We start from the raw sequence: 22206 nt of genomic DNA on the forward strand, positions 1-22206 counted from the left end.
TGGGCAGTTGCCGGCAGAAACAAAGCGTCTTTCCCCATATGCACTTCCCACCTTCTGCCAAGTACCTTACGCGACCTTCCCTCCTCCTGGCCCAAATCACCCAGGGAGTGGTGAGGTAGGGTTTTGAAACCAGCCTGCTTTCTTCACTCCTGCCCTGGAGAGACAGTTTTTAGGCCAACTAAGCCCGTCCCCTTGTCATGAGCTCTGACCTGGAGAAACCAGTCAGACTGAGACCACCAAGGTCCCTAGTCCAGCCCGGTGAACCATCAGGAAGGGCAGGGACGTTCTTTGGTCTCCATTCCCATTCCCACAAAGTTATTTGTCAGTGAGTGCATCAAAAACTATCATTTTTTTGTGGGAGCAGGATATTAACCACTGTCGACAGAGATATGAATCCAAACCGCTTGGATTCAGGTAACGGTGAACCCCCGTAGGTCTCCTACTTCCACGACCAGCCTGGTAGGAAAATGGTCCAAGGATACCTAAGACAGGAGCAAGCTGCTCTTGCCATGTTCTTGTCAAAGTTTTGTTGGATGTCCAGCTTCTCCTTAACCACTCATGCAAGAGAGGGGGACCTTTGTGTAATGGCTGTAATACATGCCACATGTGACATTAAGTCTGACTACCCTTTGGTTGCTATGTTGCAGGCAATTTGGTGGGTATTAAACGTTCTTACATAGTGCCTGTAGGATTTAAATTAATAAAGACTTCAAAAATTGCAGTGGAAAGAGGAAGATGGCTCCCTCCAGGAGCCCAAGAAGATCCATAAGACTGCTGTTTGCTGTCAAGCTGGTTTTGCAGGCTAGGGATAAAAAGTGACCTAGTAGTTCAACCAATCTGCCCTGATTAACAAGGGTCATTCTCCTTGCACCTTGGTCCTCAATTTAGCCAGTTACAAGCAATGATGATTCATGGCTGACAAATAACAGTATGCGAGACCCCACATACTTGCAGAAAGCCAGCTAGAAAAGGATGGCAGGCAGTCTGGCATGTGGACAATCCCGACAAGGTCTCAGTCTGATTTTTCAGTTTTGGATACAATTGCAAACCAGTTGACTTTCCCAGCAGAGGCACATTCCCATCACCTGCAAGAAACGCTGCATGTTTCCTGCCTACACACTAGTAACTCATAATATCTCTTCACTCCCCACATTATACTATCATCTCAGTCCTCTAGGGCACTATAGCAGCAGAATACATGTAAACTGCACACCATGACACTTCCACATGCAGCACCAGATCCTTCAGACAGTACAAGACAGCCACTGCAGCGCTGTCCTATGCCTGCTAAGGACGTACTTGTTAGTCCTTTCCGAGTTTGCAATAGCACTGATCCAGGGAAATTCAGTGTTCAGTAGGTCTGTCAACTCAAAAAGGTATGACCTCTAATCTACCTGTATTCTTACTTCTGGAGCTCATGTAAAACTCATCTACTGACAGTAAGGTTATTTATGAAGCACATTGAGTACGCTCACCACTAGGAAACACAGTCCAAGAGAAACCCAGCCTGTGCCTCTGATAGTAAAGATGTGATACATGTTTACCATTTTCAACAGAACTTAGCACTCACCTAATTACATAGCCAGCAGAAATCAAGACAGTATTGCTACTAACTGCAACAGCAAGATAAATCCCCAACTTTCCAATCCCTCCCAGACTTGCAGATGCTCAGCTTGGCTCAAACAGCCTAAATTTCAGGGTGCTTGTCAGCTGTCCAGGTTAGAGTGCAACCCAGAACATTCAAAATCCAGATATGAAGGAGCTGAAGGCACTGCTCATGATGCTGATGTTTGACTTCATCACTCTCCCCCAGAGAGCAACCAGCATGAAGGCTCCAGCTGGGATCACCACCAGCATCAGTGTGCCAAGTCTCAAGGCAGTGTAAGTACCTGACATCTCTGTCTCCCCTTTAGAGAATGATGGGAGAAAGACATGCCCATAGGCCAGAGGCCTCTGCAGGGGCACAAGTTTGGCACCTGGGTTCAAGTCCAGACAGCTCTAGAAAACCTAATTCCAATTGATGACCCAAAATGAACTCTCAGTTCTCAGGGTATTAAATCTAAACTTGCTCCAATGAATTGCAAAGAACTGGTTTCGATTGGCAGCCATGTTGTCTATCAAATTTGACTCAAACACACAGGCTCTTCAAGAATCCGAGGTCACTTCAGAAGCACCTGCCTATGCTGTGAAGTCTTTATAGCACTCAAACTCCTGGGCACTTCAGACAGCTAAAGACAGAACGATGTGGCAACAGTAAAGTTCTGCCAAAGGTAAAACAAAGCCCAAACACTTACAATGATTTGAAGACAGAAAGTCAAGGAAGACACTTTATCAACATATTCACTGGGTTATTCTGTTCTATTGATGCTGAAGTATTTTATAACATCTTGATTTGGAATTTTTCTAGCAGATCATGGGAAGTTCTTATCTGGAAGTGCAAGTTACTTCTAAGTGCCATTTTACTGCAGATATAATTGGACATCAAGCACCGATCTTGGAAGTTATCCAAAACCTAATTAAGAAGTTGGATACTCAGATCAGGCTGTGACAGAGAATGAAAATGCCAAATGTGGTTGACAAGCAGGTCTGATCTACCAGCTCTGTTTATAATACTTGAAAGGATTCTCTTTGCAGCATAATGTATATGAGCAAAGCAGAATTATACATGCAATAGTGAAGGTCAAATTCCAACCTTCATTATGACCCTATTGCTTTCCAGTTGCAGGTAAAAAAAGGGGCTCATCTCTAACTTTAAATAATTGTGAAATTCTCAAGACTGCAAAAGAAGAGAAAGCATCCTCAACCTGAAGGCAACCCAAACCAATAATTCTAAGGTCAGTGCCACCACAGTTCACTCAAGCTCAGAGCAAACAGCAGCACCAGGTCTAGTGCCCACTGTCAGTATTTTGTTCTTCATCAGAACAGTGAAAGCTTTGAGCTACGGTGACACTTGAATTGCTGATGCCAGAAGCACATACTGAACTGGATGTTGTAAGGCAGCCCTGAAGTTAAGAGGAATAAGAGATTCAAAACTCACCTGCCTTCCCTGAAATGCCACGCTATTTTTGTCCTTAACCCTAAAACAAGCTTTGGAAGATGGATCTTCTTCCCACTGACAAAAGCCTTCATTACTTCCTGAACAACAACAAAACCCAATACTCTTGTCCATCTATTCCAAGACTGTCATCTGTTCCCACCCAGCTGCCAAAACCTCCAGCTTTTCCTCTTGGCAACTTCTACTGGGCAGTTGCTAGTTGTCAAAAAGCTGCAGCACATCAGAATCTTAACATTTGGGACAGTATAAAATAAACACAATTTTAGTATTAAAATAAGTAGTTTTGCAAAACACACTTGGGAAAACAGCAGTCTGAAATGAATGAACAGTAAGAAAAAGTTTCAGGCAATAGCAAATCATTTCTATTGCAAAGAATCTAAGACAAAACTCCTAATCATGTGCCAGCACATCTTGCCTATGTGTTGTATAGTTCATTGAAAAAAAAGACAGCTAACACTACAACACAACAATAAGACACTTAATGACAGCTAACTCATGGTAAATATCTGCATGCATGTTCTTAATCCCTTGTATATATGAAGCCAATCAAGTTAACTTTGCTTAACAAATAGGCTTTTGCCAAGAGCAAAAGCAGGCACACACACAGTGAGCAAAGATCATCTGATACACAAATACTGGTTTTCCAGTGGTAACTTCACCATGTGCCTGAGCCATCAGGCTAGTCCTGTCTAACACTGCCTGAATGGATCTCACCAGCCACCAGAGTCTGCAATGGACAAGTCTATTAACTCTTGACTACACTACACAGGACTCAAGCCCCTGTCTGCAAATTTCTTCAATATAATAATGGCCTGTGCCCATTCTTCCCCTTGGTCTCAGCCCAAAGAATGAACTTTAAAGAAATGTATTTAATCAAATCAGCCCATTCACTGTTATTCATACACAACAGCACTCTCAATGAACACTCTCCTACCAACGATCCAGATGGCTTTCTCCCTGGATGTTCTCTACAGCATTTTTCTTCAGAGCTGAAATGATGCTGAATTCGGGAGTCTCAATCACATTCAGCAAGGATGCATTTTAATGTAAAAAGTTCTGCAGATTTACTTAAAGGACAGATAATATAAACACAATAATATAAAGGATAAAGGATAATATAAAGGACAGATAATATAAAAGACAGACATATAAACACAACATTTTCCTGTTGCTCTGGGGTACAATGTAACCAGGGTTATCAAAGACTCTGATCAGACTCTAAAGCTCAAAGGATCAAAACCAATTTTGCCATAAATTAGCAATTCGCACCATCACAGTGCAAATGGGTGGTAAAACAAATACATCAAACAGAAAAAAAGACTGAACCCATAACTCTAACCAAGGAGTCAAAATCAAGATTTGTTCCCAAACAGTGATAATGAAATATATCATCTCTAACAAATATTCTTTTATATGGACAAGGCACATTTGCTCACTAAAAATCTGTGGTGTTTGGGCTCTAAGCATAGAGAATTTCAGTGCACTGGTGGTGAGATATTGAACAAAGGACTGCAGCTAAGCGTGGCTGAATTTGATAGGCATCTCGATTAAAAAAAAAAGGATGAAAGAAATCTGCAAACACTGAACCAGAGCTTTAGAGAGCTTTTGTTGTTTTTTGACTGTTTAATAAAGATAGAAAAACTATCTGCAACCAGTCACAACAACAAAAAATAGCATCAATGTCAGCAAAAGATTAAGGATAGTCAAATCAAGAATTCAAAAGCGCAGGCAGCCCATTGTGCTAGTATCAAAATATGATAAAACCTATGTGTACTTGTACACCAGCACATGCCCTGCATGCTGCCATGCAGTCCAGATGGCAAGTAGCCATACAATGACCATTTGAGAAATTATATATAAGTAACATAAGCATGTTTCAAAATCTTTCTGAAGAGATCATTTATTTATATAACAACCTTGGACAGCTTTGAGTGAGCTGGCTAGTAGCCCTCACTGCAAACTTTTCTCCAAACTTCATCAAGTGTGTACTTAACCTGTTGCCGTCCGGTTTGGAAGCAGCTTTAATTTAGCATTATAAATAGCAAAAAGGCACAATTAGCTCCTTGAATTGCCAGTCCTAGCTGCCACTGAAATCAAAGGATCAGGTTCAAAGCATGCCCCTGAGTGTGGTAAACTTCTCGCAGGAAATGGATATGCAAGAGCAAATGCTGACGGCTGTGGAATGTACAAAGCAGAGCAATATTTTAGGTCTCGATCCTCAATTAAGATTCATCCTTACGAAGTATTGCAGTGGGGTTACACAGCAGAATTGGATTCCTTGTAATTACTCTGGATAGGATCATGAATGAAAAAACATACTCTTTAGAGATGTTTCATTAACATCCAGAGATAGCTTAAACATTTCCTCCTCAGCAGCTGACACAAATGTATATACCAGTTGTGTTCGTGCACTCTCAGGCAACAGCATATTTGTAAGCACAATTCTTCACAATTAGCTTATTAAATCAAACCTGGAGATGTGATCAATACACTCAATACATGGGTCATTTCATAAGAGTCCTGCGTTGTGAGTCACCTCTTCTGCTCTGACCTAAAAACATATTAAACAAGGGGATGCATAACACTGAGGTCTGAACCCAAAAATGTGCAATTCCTCATCTTAACTTTGCGTGATCAACATTTTTGTGCTGAGACTACTGTATCTACCCTGTACATGATGCCCATTCATTATCACATCTCATGGCTCAAAAAACCTTTTGTATGTTCCCTTTTGTATTATTTTTGGCTGTGGGGAGGAAGAGGTGGGGACCTGTCTGGGAAACAGGAAGCAGGAGGAAGGAGGAGAATGTGTTGTAGAGTAAGGGCAGAACAAAAAAGAATAAAAGAGCATTTATACCATGTCTAAATGATAATAAACATATAGGACCAAAGTCTGCCTCCAGCCATGCAGGGAACAGTGGGCTGTTTGGCTGAAGTTTAAACTTTAATGTGAGCTCAGCAACTGTCCAAGCACATTTACAAAAAGCCATTTGCTGCTTTTTTGATTTTTTTTTTTTAATCATTTGGGCACCTTGTTGTCTTAAAAAAGCATGAAGATGCATGTGCTACTGTGATAAATACGCCAGTCTGGGCAAGGAAAAGAGAAGACAACAGACTTCAGTTTCACTGTTGCACGGAGAAAAAAACCCTCAAGACTAGAAACAAAGCCATGGGAAGCACAACCGGATTCTCAGCTGGGGTAAATCTGCACAGAGCAGCCCTGATTTCATGGTTCCTGTTTACATCAGCTGAGAACCTTGCCAACACTCAAACTCCATGAAATTCTGCTCCTGATTAGCACCATTTAACTCTGTGGCTTACATGAAGCAGAATTTGACATGTTCTTTGACGGCTGGAGATGGTTATTTTATATTACAAATCTTGTCTGCTTTATTAGGAACAATGTGACCCAAATGAAAAAAAAAAAGGCAAGAATTTAAAAACACCACCAACTGCAGACATTCTGATACTTGGATTTTTTTCTTTTTTCCTTTTTTTTTTTTTTTTGTTAAATCTGAGTAAGTCTATATGAAGGTATTCACAAACTGGTTTCTGCCACTTCTAGGTCAGAGTTTTCATCATCTATGCACAGAAACAACAGCCTTCACGCTTCAACATCCCACTGTAGGTAAACTTGCCTCTCACTCAAAATGCAGGTGCCCTCCAAAGGATGCTCCCTTAGAGCTAAGGGTGTTTTAGCACTGCTTTTCTTTTCTAGGGATTTTTATCAGCCTCAAATCTCACAGGCAGTGCACCTGGGCTGCTACATACCCTCATAAAAGCAGCACATCCTCTTTAGAAGCAATTTTCTAGAGCACATCGGTAAACCGCCTGTCACTACTGGCCCAACCACTCAGCAGCAACCCAGGCAGCTGCCCACAGGCATCCGAAAAGACCTGTATCCCCAAAGTGAATTAGATCAAACAAAAAGGAGATCTGGCAGGGCCTTTTGTGGATATCATTAGCAACTCAAGGTGTGCTGTCAGAACTGGATAAGGCACTACTCCCTCCTCACGAAAGGATCACGAGATCAGCCTCGTGTCAGTGCGGTTTCCAGCAGGCTGTATAGCTACTGGCGGCAGCATGGCACGGGAAGCCGGGAGATCCCATTAAGAGCCCAGCCATTTATTGACTCGAGAAAGCTCGGCAGGTCAGATCACCAGCTGCTCAGAGTCAGCACACCTCTGTGAGCCAATTTACACAATCACGGCTCTCGCGCTGGCTCGCTTTCTTTGGTCTGTTGACTGTGGACACCCACCCAGTTGTTAAGGATTTTAATACGCTGCAATATGAAAGTGCTATTTCAGGACAAAGTTATTAATAGCAAAGCAGCCAGAAAATAGAAGGAATGCAATGTCTTGGTGTTCCTGGAAGATATGACAATTTCCCAGCATTCAGGTAGCCACCATGGTTAATTCAAGATGTTTCTGTGGACGAGACTGTCTTTTGTTAGATTTGCCAACTATATGATAAGTCATCGTGACATGTCTTCATAGAAATGCCCTGTGTGGCTACCTGCAGACTCCCAAGTCTGCAGAGACTACAATGCAGAAAGGCCCAAAGGGTGGTACTTTGCTACACTAATCAGGCTGGTGAAAAGCAGAGGCTGGGTGCAGTGAGGAAGGATCAGCAGAAACAGAAGCTAGAAGTTCTGCTCTTCCTAAAGAAGATGAAGGATGGGACAGGACCTGCTCAGAAACCTGTCTGACTCCAGGACCTCAGAGAGGATCTGCTTTTCAGCCTTTCTTCCCCTATAAGCACCCACTCCTTTCCTTGTTTCTTAATGCTGCATCTCCTCAGCAACACTCTTAGGCAGGAGCCTCATAGTCAAGGCAAGTCACTGTCCCTTTTCATGCTCTCTCTTAAACCTTCTGTTTCTCCTGGCAAAATACCCCTGGAAATGTATTGGAGAATACTGTGCAAAACCACCAGGCCCTGCCTCAAGTTTATGTTGGCAACTTTTCCCCTAAAATTAATTGGGAGGCTTCCCAAATTAATTCCAGCTACATCACTGAACACAACACTCAGCATCACCTTGCAGAGATGATACCAGGCATCTCTCAGCTGGCAAGGCTTTTAGCATCCTTTCTGTCTGTACCCGTGCTGCTGAGAGGTTCTCCGTGAGGCCTTCAGCTTTCCAGCCCCATCCCTAAGTATCTTCCTTGAAAAAAACGAATGAAACTCGATACTGTGTCTTTCCCTGAGACAAAAAGGCTCAAATGATGACAACCAGAACTGGAAAATGTCATGTTCATGGCACTATAGCCTTAACCATTAAACCGTCGTAGACAGCTTGAGCTCACTACCAAACATGCATTGCAGGAACAGCAGTCCCTCAACACTCTCCAGAAAGGAAACAAACAAAACCTATTTACCAATAAGGAAAAGAGGAAACATACAGTAGTCATTATAATCCCAACAGTGAACATGCTATCTGGCATATTTCCAACTCAGATGTTTAAAAAATGTAGTTAGTTTACCTTAAGTGTCCTATTTTCCCCAATTTCCCTTTTGCACTCTATTTAAGCCTATACAGCATCTCCCGAGATAAGCCTGCCTTTGTGGGTTGGCTGTATACCACTCCTTCCCTCTATTGTCTTTCTGAGATGGGATGGAAGTCTCCAATGTCACAGCTTGGAAGACTGCGTCCAGGCTCTCGTGGTTTGGTTTGTGGGAAGGGGAAGAGCGGGAACTGAGGAAGGACAGCCTCTCCCACTCCAGGAGGGGTTCCTCTTCCTCATGGTACAACATTTTGTTTATCATCAATACTGCTTAACTAAAGCTGTTTTAAGTAGCCCACAAAGGCGGAGTCTGTTGCCAGTGCCCAAACACTTCAGACCTCTGTCACCATGCTTTGGTACAATCCCTGCAATAGCTGAACACAAATATCATGTTTCCCCAAGAACAAATTATAGCTTTCAGGAGCTGCAATTTTATTTTGGTTATAAACATACAAAGGTAACCCTTATGATGGGAGAGGAGGAGCCACACGAGAAACCACAGGCTGAGCCTCTGCTTTGCAGGGAACATTCCTGGGAGCAATTCGCTGCTTTGCCTCCAGCCAGCTCAGCTTCCCAAGTGGTTGTGCTTCCCAACTGGTTGCATGACATCAGAACTGTACTGAGAGCCAAAATGCTGTGTGGCAAGGGCTGCTGGTGGGATCTGCTTCAGAGCCAGAAGTCCAGGAACTGGGACTCAGAAAGGGAGAGCAATACACTCAAACCATGCTTCCTTAGCTATAGCCGGCACTATTGGCAGCCTACACATTCAGGACACAATTTTTCAGGCATGACTCGTGACTTGGTTGCCACCCTGAGTCCCTGTAGACTACATCACAGCACTTCTGAACATGTGGGCTCTGCGCTGAACACCCCAGAGGTGCTCCCACCATCACTAGAGCAAAGTTCAGGGGTTTTCCTCCATTTCAAATTTCTCTAAGCAATCCCTGCTCTGCAGATGTCCCAGCACTACCCAGCACCAAGCTCGCGACACCTGTCAAAGAAGCATGATGTCAAATTGCCCCTGCAAGCCCCTGAGTGCCCCTAGGCATTTCAGTCCTCCTGTCAAACCTGCTAATGTGTCCCTTCCCTGTCACGAGTAATGGTGCATTCCTGGAAGCAAAAGCTGCATTAAAAGTCTTCTTTGCATGGGAACTAAGAGCTTTCTTTGCCTCATACCATTTTTACTCATAAATATAATATCAAGGTGATCGTGTTCTTCTTAGACTACTCAGAGTGTTCTGTAAGTAAAACCTGCAATTGGCAAGTTATCAGATGGAAAAATAAAAGCCACATTTGGTTTCTCCCTACACTTAAAAATGACCACGTGCAGTCTCCGAAACAGACCGATCTTTTTAACAAGGTCATGAATAACAGCCGGGGGGTGAAAAAAACCACCCTCCACATGTTTTTCCTTCTACGCTGCTTTCTTACTGATGTTTTGCTCACTTTCTAAGCAAAGAGGAAGCCTCTCCTGTTCCCGTCACCCTGTGTTTATCCACATTCCAGCAGCCAGTGGCTGCTACTCAGTGCGCTCTCCAAGGGCAAACAACTGGATCTCGCTGCAGTGCATTTTTGAACTTGAGACACATCCAGCTCTGTGTGGGAGTGAGGTGGGAGCCATGAGAGCAGAAATGATAGAGGCAGCGGATGGTGGGACACCATGAAATCTTTTGAAAGCATTGCTCCTGCAGGCGAAGACAAAAAGCACAACACACCCTTCACCTAGTGAAAGGACTAGAAAGCACACTTTAGGAGGCACAGCCTTAGGAGTCTGAATAAATCCTCCCAGATGTCCCTGGTGACAAAGCAGCCCAGTTTGATCAATACAGCAGCATTATTAACACTGCACTTTCTTACATGAGGATAGTCATATGTTCTTGCCTCTGCTGAGCTTGGGGGAAGGGGTGCAAGCTCCTACAGCAACTCACAGGAGAAACATCTCTCTCAAAATCATTAAGATTGCACAAAGAATCTCTTACCCATTTTCATGCAAGCTGCTTTTTGGGAGAGCTCTGCTTCATTAGTATTGATCAAGCTCAGGAGAAATCCCAGAAATAGCATGTGCTTTACGGTTTTCTCAAAAAGAAATTTTGTTTTTAACAACTTTAAGATCCCTATCTTCAGTCTTTTTTCTGCAGCAATAAAGACACTTCCTTTTGGGGGCTGAGTACAGACACATCAATGTAGGTGGTTACAACAGAAGGTAGGACTTTTATGATTAGCAAATTTTGTAAAATTATTATGAGGGTTAGGGGTTAAGTGCATTTGGATTCAAGCAGAAGTAATGATAGTAAAAGGGTATATATCGTTGCCAGTCCTGAGCTCCAGCCAAAGTCGTGGCCGTTCTGTGTTTGGCTCTTGACAAACACAGACAATCCTGGTGAGTAACTTGGGAATTGGCAAGAGAATGGAAGGGGAAGAAAAACAGTCCTAGCTAATCACCTGCTTAATCACAGCTAGCAAATCTGACAATTTTGTTAAAACTAGGTCCTGTGTGTGCCTCATGACAAGTTTGAAGAAGGCTAGAGAGGTACCACCCCTATGCCAGGTGACAGTGTGGGAGGAAACATAGCAGAGAAGCTAAAGGCTGAGTGGTAAATACTGACAACGTGGGGGGAAGGACTGACTGTAATAATAAACACAAGACCAGCAAATGGCCTTTAAAACCAGGAGAAAGACCTTCTTACCCACAAAGAGAGGTGTGTCATACATTGCTGGAAAGAAAAACCACCACAGAAATGCTGTATCAGCACGAGCCATCTTTCTCCAGCACTCAGCTGGGACAACACATTGTCAGAAAAGGTGAAAATGACAGACTCGCTCCCCCTCCGCAAGGAAGAAATCCTGCCATGAATCCCCTCTGCCACCTCTCCACTAAGAAACACCAAGACTATCAATGCCAAACCCCACCCCAGGGAGGTGAAAAGCTGAGTTTGAGCACACTAGGCCACCTCCACGCTGTGTCTGCTAAGCATTTCTCACCAGAGAAGTGTGGTGCTGCTCCAGAGCTGCTGGCACAAAGTCCTCCCAGAAAGGGGTGCTGCAAAAGTGTCTAGACAGACTAAAATTAAAAAGAACAAATTATATGACACTGCCCACTGTCTGCAAACCAGGGCCAGATTCTCAGAGGGAGGAGTAAATCGCTAGCACTGTAATCGTAGCTAGTGGAGTCATCTTAATTTACACTAAGCAAGGATCTGGCCCAGAAAAATATTCCTGTCAAGTTTGCAGCCAAAAATTCCTCTGCTAGACCACATTCCACCAGTTAAACTGCCAGGGAAGACAATTGCAGAAAGAATTTAATTAAAATGGAGATCAGGGAGCCGGTATCCTTTTCAAGCTCTGCTCCTGACTTCCTCTCTCCAACAACTGAGCTCTTGGGTGTCCCAGTTTCCCAGCCTGTAAAATGGGCATGCTACAGCTTCCCTGGTCTCTAAGGGCAATGGCTGTGAAGCATCTTATCTGTTCAAAGCCCAACCATCAAAATCAAACAGACATCTGAATGCTCTAAACTTCTGGGTCTTGGATGAAAGGGTATGTATTTTTCTCTGCTGAAACTGCTCTTAGAAAATTTGAGCTTCAAAAAAACAACTTGCAAATTTTGCTTCCAAGAGTGTAGACGTCAGGTCCTCTGACTTATCAGGGTACTGCTGAGGATTGTTGCTGCTCCAGACTGCACAAATTTGCCAGCACAGTCCCCGGTACTGAAATAGAGGTAAGCACAAAGAGTACTGCTTTTTCACAATTTTCTCATTCATATTGTACTTCTGAACTTCGTTGTCCCGATTACCATCTGGATGGACAGTGGATTTTCTGCACATCCCTCTGTTTCCAATTCTTAGAGGAAATAATTAGATGGAAGAATACACCCAGGATGTAGTCTAGTGCAATCACACCATCAAGTCATAAGGATGGTGCCATGTGGTACCTCATTGTAGCAGTTCCTTTCTTCATCTTCACTCCCTAATTTCTGTTAAAACATTAGGCTTTTTACATGCTGGTCTGCAGGATCATTAGCAACAGAACATGGCTTAGGATCTGCTTTTTTACAGACCTTGCGTTCCATGCAAAAACCCCTCAGATACCCACAACTTAAGAGCTTGCTGAATAAAGGGGAGAAAGATGAGAGTTCCTCTGAAAAGTTTTTTTTTACTGCTGCCCACAGGCAGCTGTACACCTCACTGCTATCTGGCAAGGCCCCACTGTTTTGTTATAACCCCAGCAGACCATGTATGGAGCAATCAGCTTTCCTCCTGCACAGGAAGGAAAGGGAATCACCCATCTTCTGAACGACCAGATTTACTATGCGAGCAGCCCAAGCTGACTCAAAGGAGCAGAGACAGTTAAAAGCAGCACAGCGGACAAACACAGGAGGAAAGTCCAGAGCCTGGGGTGACCCGCCAAGCAAACCGACGAGTGCCTTGCAGTTCAGAGCAGCTAACGCTGCCCCGGGCTCATGCCTGAGCTCCTTTGCCTTACACTAGCAGCTTTGGCAAATCCTCCTTTAAGGCAGCGGGGTCAGGATGGCTGGGAGTCACCCTACTCACAGCCACCACAGCCACCCACTGCAGTGGGTTGTGGCTCGGGGACACACACACACACACACACACACCCCCTCCAGAGGGACGTTTCAGGCTGGCCTGCTCCCTGCCCACATCGAAGTTGCTCCCTTTGCTGAAGAGAAGGGCAGAAGTGTGCTGGGTGGGCACTGAAATTCAAGCAGCTTTTCTCCCTTTAACCATGATCCAGGTTAAACACCCACCTCACATCCATCAACCACAAACAAAGGGCAGCAACTCACAGCAACCCTGCTCTTCCCCATACTAATACCACCATGTGATTTTCAACCCCACGGTTGTACTTGTGTTTTTAGGCTCTTCAGAATGCTGAGACCTTCCACAACTCACTGTCAATAGTGAGCACTCAGAATCAGCTACCATCAAGTCATCAGCACCAATTTGACTTCATCCCATTTAAAGTCTGATCTGATTTGTTAAACAAACAAACAGAAATTTGGCATCAATTTTTTTGTTTCCATTTGCTCTGATGGATTGCAGCCCTCACTATAAAAGCATGCTTAATAAAAACAAATCAGAAAACTAAGGAAACTGATAAAAAGCTTTCACAGTGAAGAAAAGCGGGGAAAAGGGCTTAAGGAGGAAACGCTACATTTTTTTGTGATGCCAGCAAAGAGAAGCAGTATATAAAGAAAACTACACAGTGGCAGGAAATAAATCCTTGAGATTGAATTTGGAAAAAGACAAATTAATACATTTATGGAAGAAACAGCAACACACCAGAAACAGCAACACACCATGCACACTCAATACAAAGCAGAGATCCAGAAAGACTGAAAAAAGACCTAGAACAGATAAGACACAGAGAAGACCAATATAGCTTTGAGGACACATTCTTAGCATCTGATATACAGGAAAACTGGAAGGAATACAGAGATGGAAAGTATAACAAAATTGAAAGGGACATGCACATTTATTACTATTTATCACGTCTGTTCCGCAGTCAGTGTTATAATCTCCAGTCAATGAGCAGAGGTCTCATTTCACATTTAGATAAAAATCCTTGAAAGAGTTAATATAGATAAAGATGGGAAAAAGCATCACAGACTGTGCAGCTATGAACAGGGTGAACCCAAACAAAGCAATGGACTTGCTCATGGAGAAGAGACAGAATATGGGAGGGGGAGGAATTAAGACTCAGGTAGGAGAAAGAATAGCCTGTTAGATATTCCTCTCCTAGATTAGCTTTTAGCAGATGCTTCCAAAGAAAGCAGGGCCTCATGCTAGGTGGATTTCAAATGAGACTGTAAAGCACCACCAAAGCATACACTAAGAAATAGCACCTGGGCAGAAGAAATTCACGATCTAACAGTGCTAATTTTGAAGCTTATTTGTTTCTGGACCAGATCTGTTTATATGCACAGTTTATTGTTGCTGGATGAAGGCAGTGACCAAAAACGCCTTTTCATCATGTGCACTAGGCTCCTTAAAATTAATTTGCATTCAAAATTAGCCAGTAAGACCCCCTTGCTGAACACAAGGTCTTCCCTGACCCTTCTCTAACCTTAGAAGCCCAGCTGCAATCAGAATGTGGCCCCACACCCTCCACATGACATGACAGGACAGGACAGGACATGGACTTGCTTTTGATTCCAGTCAGAGCAGGAGGAAGCCCCCACCTCCACAAACCTGGTCTCTCCTCTGAATCACATTTCCAGCCTGACACAGTATGCACGTGATGGATTCTCAAAATGACATGTGTCTGGTGACACATATGTGCACACACAAGGACCCTTCATGACTCACATTTACAATATAGCTTTTTGACAGCATTAAAACAGAGCAAAAAGGTCTCAAAGAGGACTGACTTACAGAAGTGGATTTTAAGGTCAAAAAGGGCCATTCGACCCCTGGACAACACAGCCCACTGAATTACACAAAGGGCTCCTTTAGATGCTCATTTACACCCATTTCAGGTTGGTTTCCACTGCTGGATATGAAAGCCCAAGGGTAAATCAGAATGGAATCCTTCCTTCTTCCCATGGACTGAGACTGTTCAGAAACTCTCATCTGTCTTCATTTCACACATGGGTAATACTGTCCTGGGGGAAGTAATGCCCACACCAGACATCATCCTACCTTGCAGTGTTGGGGAGAGCACATTTAGCACATAGAAATATCTTCTCATTCCCTCCCACCCCCACATTTTCTTCATTTGAAAAACCAACAAAAACAAATCATGCTACATCCTTTGTTTTATAGAGGGCAGCTCAGGACCTCCCACTCTTTCATGGAAAGAAAATTTCTTTCCGGTACAGCTTCCATTATTTATTAGCTGAAAAGGGGGGAAGAAATGGTATTTATAGGATGCCTAAGGCCATGCTCACTATAAACCAGAAATAAGCCAATATAGCTAGAGCACAACTTAGTGGCCTATTGTGCAACATTTTAAAAAATGTACTCTCTCATTATGGCACTTGAGAATATCTCCTCCCCCCAACACCAGTGGAAATACATTTATGAGAACCATAGAGCAGGAATATTGTTTCAACCAAATCATTAAAATGGGTGTACTGCTTTCTGCCCACATCCTGACATTTATTCCACATCCTGACAAGACCTGGAATTTGTATAGACAGTTCTCCTGCAAGGTGTCAAGTGACTTCGTGGACACTGGGCCAGGGTAAATCCATGTATCGCCACTGTGATTGGCAGCTCTGCATCAGTTTGCATCAGCCCAGGATCTGACTCACTCACTGATCCGAAATCCCCAACATGATGTGGGTACTATTCTTCCCATTTACAAAGAGAAAAAGCATTCAGAACTGAATGTCAAATGTTTCCTTGACCTTTTCCACTTAAACATAAAGAAATGGGAAGGAGACAGAAATTCCCATCTTATACCACAGTGCAACAACATCTGACCAGAGATGCAGCTTGCTCAAACAAAACACTGACTGAATTACAAAGCCTTGCAGCTGGAATAGCTCTCACTGCACGAAGATAATCCATGTGAGACAGCCTCAGTAGGAGAAGTCTTTGACCTCGGGCACCCACTCAGTGTCCAGCTCAACAGACACTCAAGACTTGGAAGATGAGTATTCAGCATTTTCTAAAAGTCACATGCGCTGGAGGTATTCGGGAGTAAGAAACCACCCACGCCTTGTTTCCCTTGCTTTCCCTCAAATGTGTTCTTCAAAGAAATGTAACATGAATTTCTCATGTCAGAAAAAGGAATCCCAATGCAGCCTTTGTAGGGCTCTGTGCACCTACTGGTATTCTCAGTACTGAGAAACTATGCTGGGAAGTCATCCATTTACCAAGTCCGTCACACCAGAAAGTAGCTCTGCACTGGCATTCTTCAGTTCTCCCTCGAACAACTGGGGCTTATTCACATTTTAAACAAACCACCAAAGCTCAGAAAGCCCAAGATGAGCTAGGCACAGTCGGTAAAGAGTATTTAAACTGAGTACTCTGAAACTCATTTGCCAGCATCCAAGAAAAATTAATAAAGGGAGTCACTCTCAGAAAACACAACACTGTCTTGAGTGAGCAGAAAATCAGGGCTGCCTGAAGAGAGAGCATGAGCTCTGCAGTCAATTCAGAAGTACAAGGTGGTGCCATGGGACCAGGCTGTTCTGGAGGCATGTGAACTGAGCAGAGCAAGGCCCCTGCATTACCTTCTTAACCCCCAAATCACCGCTGCTCCTGAGGCACCGAATCAAGCAAACATCTTCATCCAGGGAAGCACTGGAGACAGAGATTTCAGCCTGCACCTGGAAGGTTTTCATACTGTAATCAGTGGAAGAAACAGCAAAGTTCTTTCTGACCTTAACTGTACAAGCAAACACCAAAAGACTCATTCCCTCTAGAAAAAACCCTTGCAGATTAAACCAGGCCCTTCCATTTTCAAACATCATACACAACCACCTTTCTTTTCACTCTAAAAATACAGGAGAGCTAAGGGATGTGCCAGTAAGTCTACACTGTTTTTCTGAAGCAGATAGTAGGAAACTACCCCAGGTGACATCCACTTACTCTGAAATTCTCAAACCTGCAGGAGAAGCATCTTACAAGCTCTTTCACTGGGTCGAGTCAGCACTCACAGCAGTCTGACTCTTATTCCAAGATACTGAAGACCTCCGAAACTCTCAAGTGCTTCCTTCCTCTGGTCTGATCAGACAGAAACACCCCTTACTCTCACTATTTGACTGCAACTCCCACCAATCTTCCAGACATTTCTTAAAGCCCCAACTCTCAGACACTTCTGGTTACATCAGAAACAGCTTTCTCAGCACCAAAACTAAGCTCCTGGTTTCCTCGATTGTGCAGGAAAGCCTACAAGCATGACTTTACGCTATCCCAAAAGACCAGAAACCAAACAGGCCTTGCTAAGAACCTGACGTACAGCAACCTTCAGGTGTTCACAACCACTCTGAGGTGCCAGTGTAGCTTATGAACAGCTGGAGGAGGGCTGTGACACCATCAGAGTGAACTGGGACAGCAGGATCAGATGAAGACAGAAAAGAGGTATTTTATTTTGCCCCAAATGACTGTATTCTCAAAGCAGTCAGACCACTGCCCTTTGCTTCTCCCTTATTTTAAAATGTGGACAAATTTTAAAATTAAAAATAAAAGCAAGAGACACTGAAGTTCATCCCCATCTCATCTAGTCACTAGTGAGGGAGGTTTCTTTTCACTGGCACCAATTTTCCATTGAGCAGCAAACGCAGCCTCTCCACTGTCCACGTGTCGGAAACAAAGCCACTTCTGGCCTGATGCTTTCCATATGAAACACCAGCTCCCATCCTTCTTCTCCCGTCTCCCTTCCTCCTTTCCATACTTTATTACTCACACGGCAGCTGTAGTAGCTTGCAGATGAGTGGAATGTTTTCTTCGGAGCAGCATAAATTTTCCAGGCTGACAGGGGAGGCCAGAAGAAAAGAAAGAAAAAAACAACACCCAAACCAGGATTATTTAGTATTTTTCACCAGCTCAAAGCAGGCAGCAAGCTCTGCAGGGCTGGCACCCTTCAAATCACTGTGCAGCCACAGGAAAAGAACGAAACCCCTGAGCCTTCACCTCACCCTGCACCCTGAGATGTGGGGCACCTCAGACCCAGCAGTAAGCCAGAGGTGCCAAGGGAGGGTGTGTGCACTGACTCCTCATCAACAAACCAGTACAGCACCTCGCCATCAGCAGCTGAGCAAAGGAGAGAGGAGTGACAAAAAGTTGCAAGGAGCCAAGGAAAATGTGTGATTTGTGCATCTCACACATCAACATGCCTTGCCAGACCCTTGCCTAGAGGGAGGGAGAGCAGACACCCAGGTTAGAGACCAGAAGTATCCACACATCTCTTACAGCATCATGTAGAGTTGTGGCTGTGGTTTTCAAAAGATGCAAGAGTCACAGGATGCAGGGAGTCTGGATACCATTTACTAGACAAATTGATAATAGCTGAGAAAAATTAATGGAGTTTCAGGGGCACAAGCCCCAAAACAGAAGGGTAAAATTGACAACAAAGATGTTAGCTAAACCAAGTCTCTCACTGAAAACAGGGCCAGGCTCTCATGAAAACTTCTATCAAGTAGAACTGCTTGAAATATTTCTACTAAATTCCCCCAGCAAATTACATTTTTGTCCAATCTGAAGTGTTTCACTGGAATATATTGGGTTTGGAGTCACCACGTCATCCACTGAAATTTCACACAACCAAGATGTAATCTGGAAGAGCAGACCTAAATCAAGCAAAGCAGCAGCTCAAATCCAGGTCTCTAACATCACACCTCAGTGCTGTGATGTGGCCACTCTTCATTTTGGGTGTAAAACGTAAGCAAACAGCAGCACCTCTCACCCCTTCTACTCTTCCACCCACTGAACATTTTTCACTATGGCCTTTCCTCGCTGGAACCTTTGTTTTCCATTCAGCCCTGGTGGAGAATAAAGCCAGGCAATTAAAAGCAGTCCCCTCCTTCACCCCAGCAGCACAAAACAATGCAGCGCAACGCCGATTCCCCTCCTGGGCTGGAGTGAAGACAAGTCAGCAGAAATTGCAAATATTTACAAACCCAAGAACTGTCCTCATGCCTGAAAGTGAACTTTGCCCACTCGAGAGTCAGAATTAAAAGCAAATGCCTAACAGTATAGTAGCCTATTAGTAGTGAAAGCATTTTTAAAATCTAATTTACTTGTCATGCCACATGCATTTTCCCTCACCGCACAATCCAAGCAAACAGTCATTTTCACTTTGATTTCCAGTCATTTCACTCCAGACGCATGGGAAGAATGCTGCAGCGCGAGAGCTACATAGGCAGCAGGTAGGCAAGACAATCCTGTCCAAAAAACACAAAGCCTGCTTCCAGGGCTTTTTTAATTATATAGATGGAGATAATTCCATTGATTGCAGTTTCTGTCCAAACATGTTGGTTTACAAAGGTCTGTCACGGCCAGACGTCAACCCTACGCCAGTGTCCCTTTAAAACTGACCTTGGGAGGCTGCAGGTTTAAGGGCAGGATTCATAAATCAGGACACTAACTGGAATGTCTCAGAAGAGCCTCTCACAAGCCAGCATCCTTCTCTGTCACATCCTTCCCCATCAATCACACTGTGTCCCAAGCTCACCTGTGTCACTGCCTACTTCTCTATCCCTTGCAGAGTAGGACCTGTTGACCCCCATGTATGATTTAAACCCCAGCTTTGCACTCAGGTCCACAATGCTGAGAAATAACCAAGAGAATTAGGACATGTGAGACATGGTCTATAAGCACCATGCTCAAAAACATTACAACCCTTAAGTATGCTTACTGGACCTTCAGCAAGCATTAATACGCAGTCTGCGCATAAATGACTCAGACTCTTTAGTGTACGTCGTAAAGCATACCACATGCATCTTAACAGTTCTCCAATCAATAACACATGCAATGAATACACAGTTGCACCGAGAGGAAATGCTCTGGACTCGAAAGGATCCGTCATGTGTAAGATGAGGGAGAGGATGGGTACCTGCTTTAAAAGGATTAAGAGCATCAGAGCAGCTTAACATATCAGAGATGATATATTAAACCTTTTAATCAAAAATAATCCCATCCCTTCCTGCCCAACCTTCCTCCACCCAACCCCAACACCTTTTAAAAACCTAGAGAAGGGGTCAATTAGTAGTATGCACAGGTTGTCTCAAAGACAACACAGACCTCTGGGCAGGGCAATTTAAGCTTACCTTTTGGATCCTTGTTTTCATTTTTTCGGAGAGGCAATGCTGCACCCCGCCGAGTGCTCCCTGTGCAGGAGCTGTCCTGTGCTTTCAGCACCTGCTGGCTGGCGTAGCAGGATTTGGGCCAACAGCTTCAATGGGGTTAGCTGCCCATCTCCCCGTAGCCCAGTGCAACCCTCTCCTGCCCCAGCCCCACAAACCTGTAATACAAATCCTCACAGCAGCCCTACAAGAATGGAAGAGCTGCCAACTCATCCTGTAACTGAAAAACTGAGAAGCAAAGGTGTGGCGTCCTGATTAAATCCAAGATGTCCAACTATCTTTGAGCATAAAGGCTGAAATGATTTCTTTTAAGAAGGGAAATGAGACAAGAACCCTGCTCGCACAGGGAGCCTAACAACCTAAACAGCCAGGCAGACTTCCTCACCAGCTGCTGCCAGAGCAGGCATAGCAAATACAGCCTGGTGAATACATAGATATGTGAGCTTTTAATGATGTACACACCTATCTCTGTACTGCCAGCTCTCAAAATGCCACAATAGTGGCATTTTCTTAATGCTGCTGGAATTAAGTAAGCCTTGAAAACCCCAGGTTTTTTATTTCTGAGACTAAAAGAGAATAAAACAAATTTTCAGTGGCTCAGAAGCAAGGAAAGTAAAAAGAACATCAAACTAAAAAATAAGTCTGTGATTTTAAGGACAATCTGTGTCTTGGGAATCAGGCACATGCTTTTTTAACTTAAAGTGGCAATGCTGGGAAGGACACACAGCCAAGAGAGTACCAAAACTTAGGCACCCAAAACACATGTAGCACCTATCAAGACTGAATCCAATGGAAGAAAACTTCGATGGTCTCAAATACAACAGCATCAAGCTGGGGAATACACCTGTGTAACATCTGTACTCCAAACCTGTCCTCTACCCAGGAAAATCTGTGAGGAGGGAGGCTCTTTCCCTGGCAGGTTTCTTTTATTTGTTTGCTACAGAACCAGCTGAACCCTGCAGTTCAAGTGAATCCAGATTCATCTGGACCAAGGCAGAGCAGCCACAGTACAAAGAGGACCTGTGGGGAGAAGAAATTCAGTAATTCAGGTGGGTGATTCCTGCAACTTGAGCCTGAAAGAAACCATAAAAACGACACTCCCAACTCCTGAGTGTTGCTGGGAGTTTGGAAGTGGTGGGGGCATTGTAGATAAATACGAAGCAGAAGGGTCAGCAGGCACTTCAGAGTCCAGGGAAACAGAAGGGAAAGTAAGAGGGACTTAGCACCATTCTTGAAAACACCTTTATTAACTCTCCAGAATTCAGGTTTACCATCAGAAAGGAAAACCACCACCAATCACATTACCTGTGAATAACTTTTTATGAGGTTTTGAGCATGGTGATCAAAAGCCTACATTCTTCCTTCCTCTCTGCAGAATGTGACAAACTTGATAGGAGATGAGGTGTACTATTACCCCATTGCTTAAAGTACTGAACACCAATGCTGCTCAGCCAGCGAGCAAAATCCCTTTGTTTTATAAGGACAATTCCAAATGAGGTTGTTCATATGCAGCTACAGAGTCAAACAGAAGCAGCTCCCTTCTCACTCCCCCATAGCATGTTTCCCAATGCAAAATGGAGAAGCAACACACTGGATGTTTCTCAGCAGAGACTCATTTGACAAGGCCTCAAAAAATATGACAACATCCAGATGATACCCTTTGCCTCCACCCTGGAGAGCTTAAGTGTGAAATTACTGCGTGGAACTGCAGACCTTCTGCTGTTTCCACATGGAAGTATCACATTGCAGACCAGCTATATACCATGACTTTTATGAAGCTTACTCTAATCTATGCATTGCTTATTCAACAGGTCATACAGAAACGTGTGGGCTTGGGGGAGGGGAGGTTACAGCATCCCAAACACATAAAATATTTTCTA

Source organism: Athene cunicularia (genome assembly GCF_003259725.1).
Source record: "Athene cunicularia isolate RWA chromosome 7 unlocalized genomic scaffold, athCun1 chr7_part2, whole genome shotgun sequence".
In the NCBI taxonomy this organism is placed as follows: Eukaryota; Metazoa; Chordata; class Aves; order Strigiformes; family Strigidae; genus Athene; species Athene cunicularia.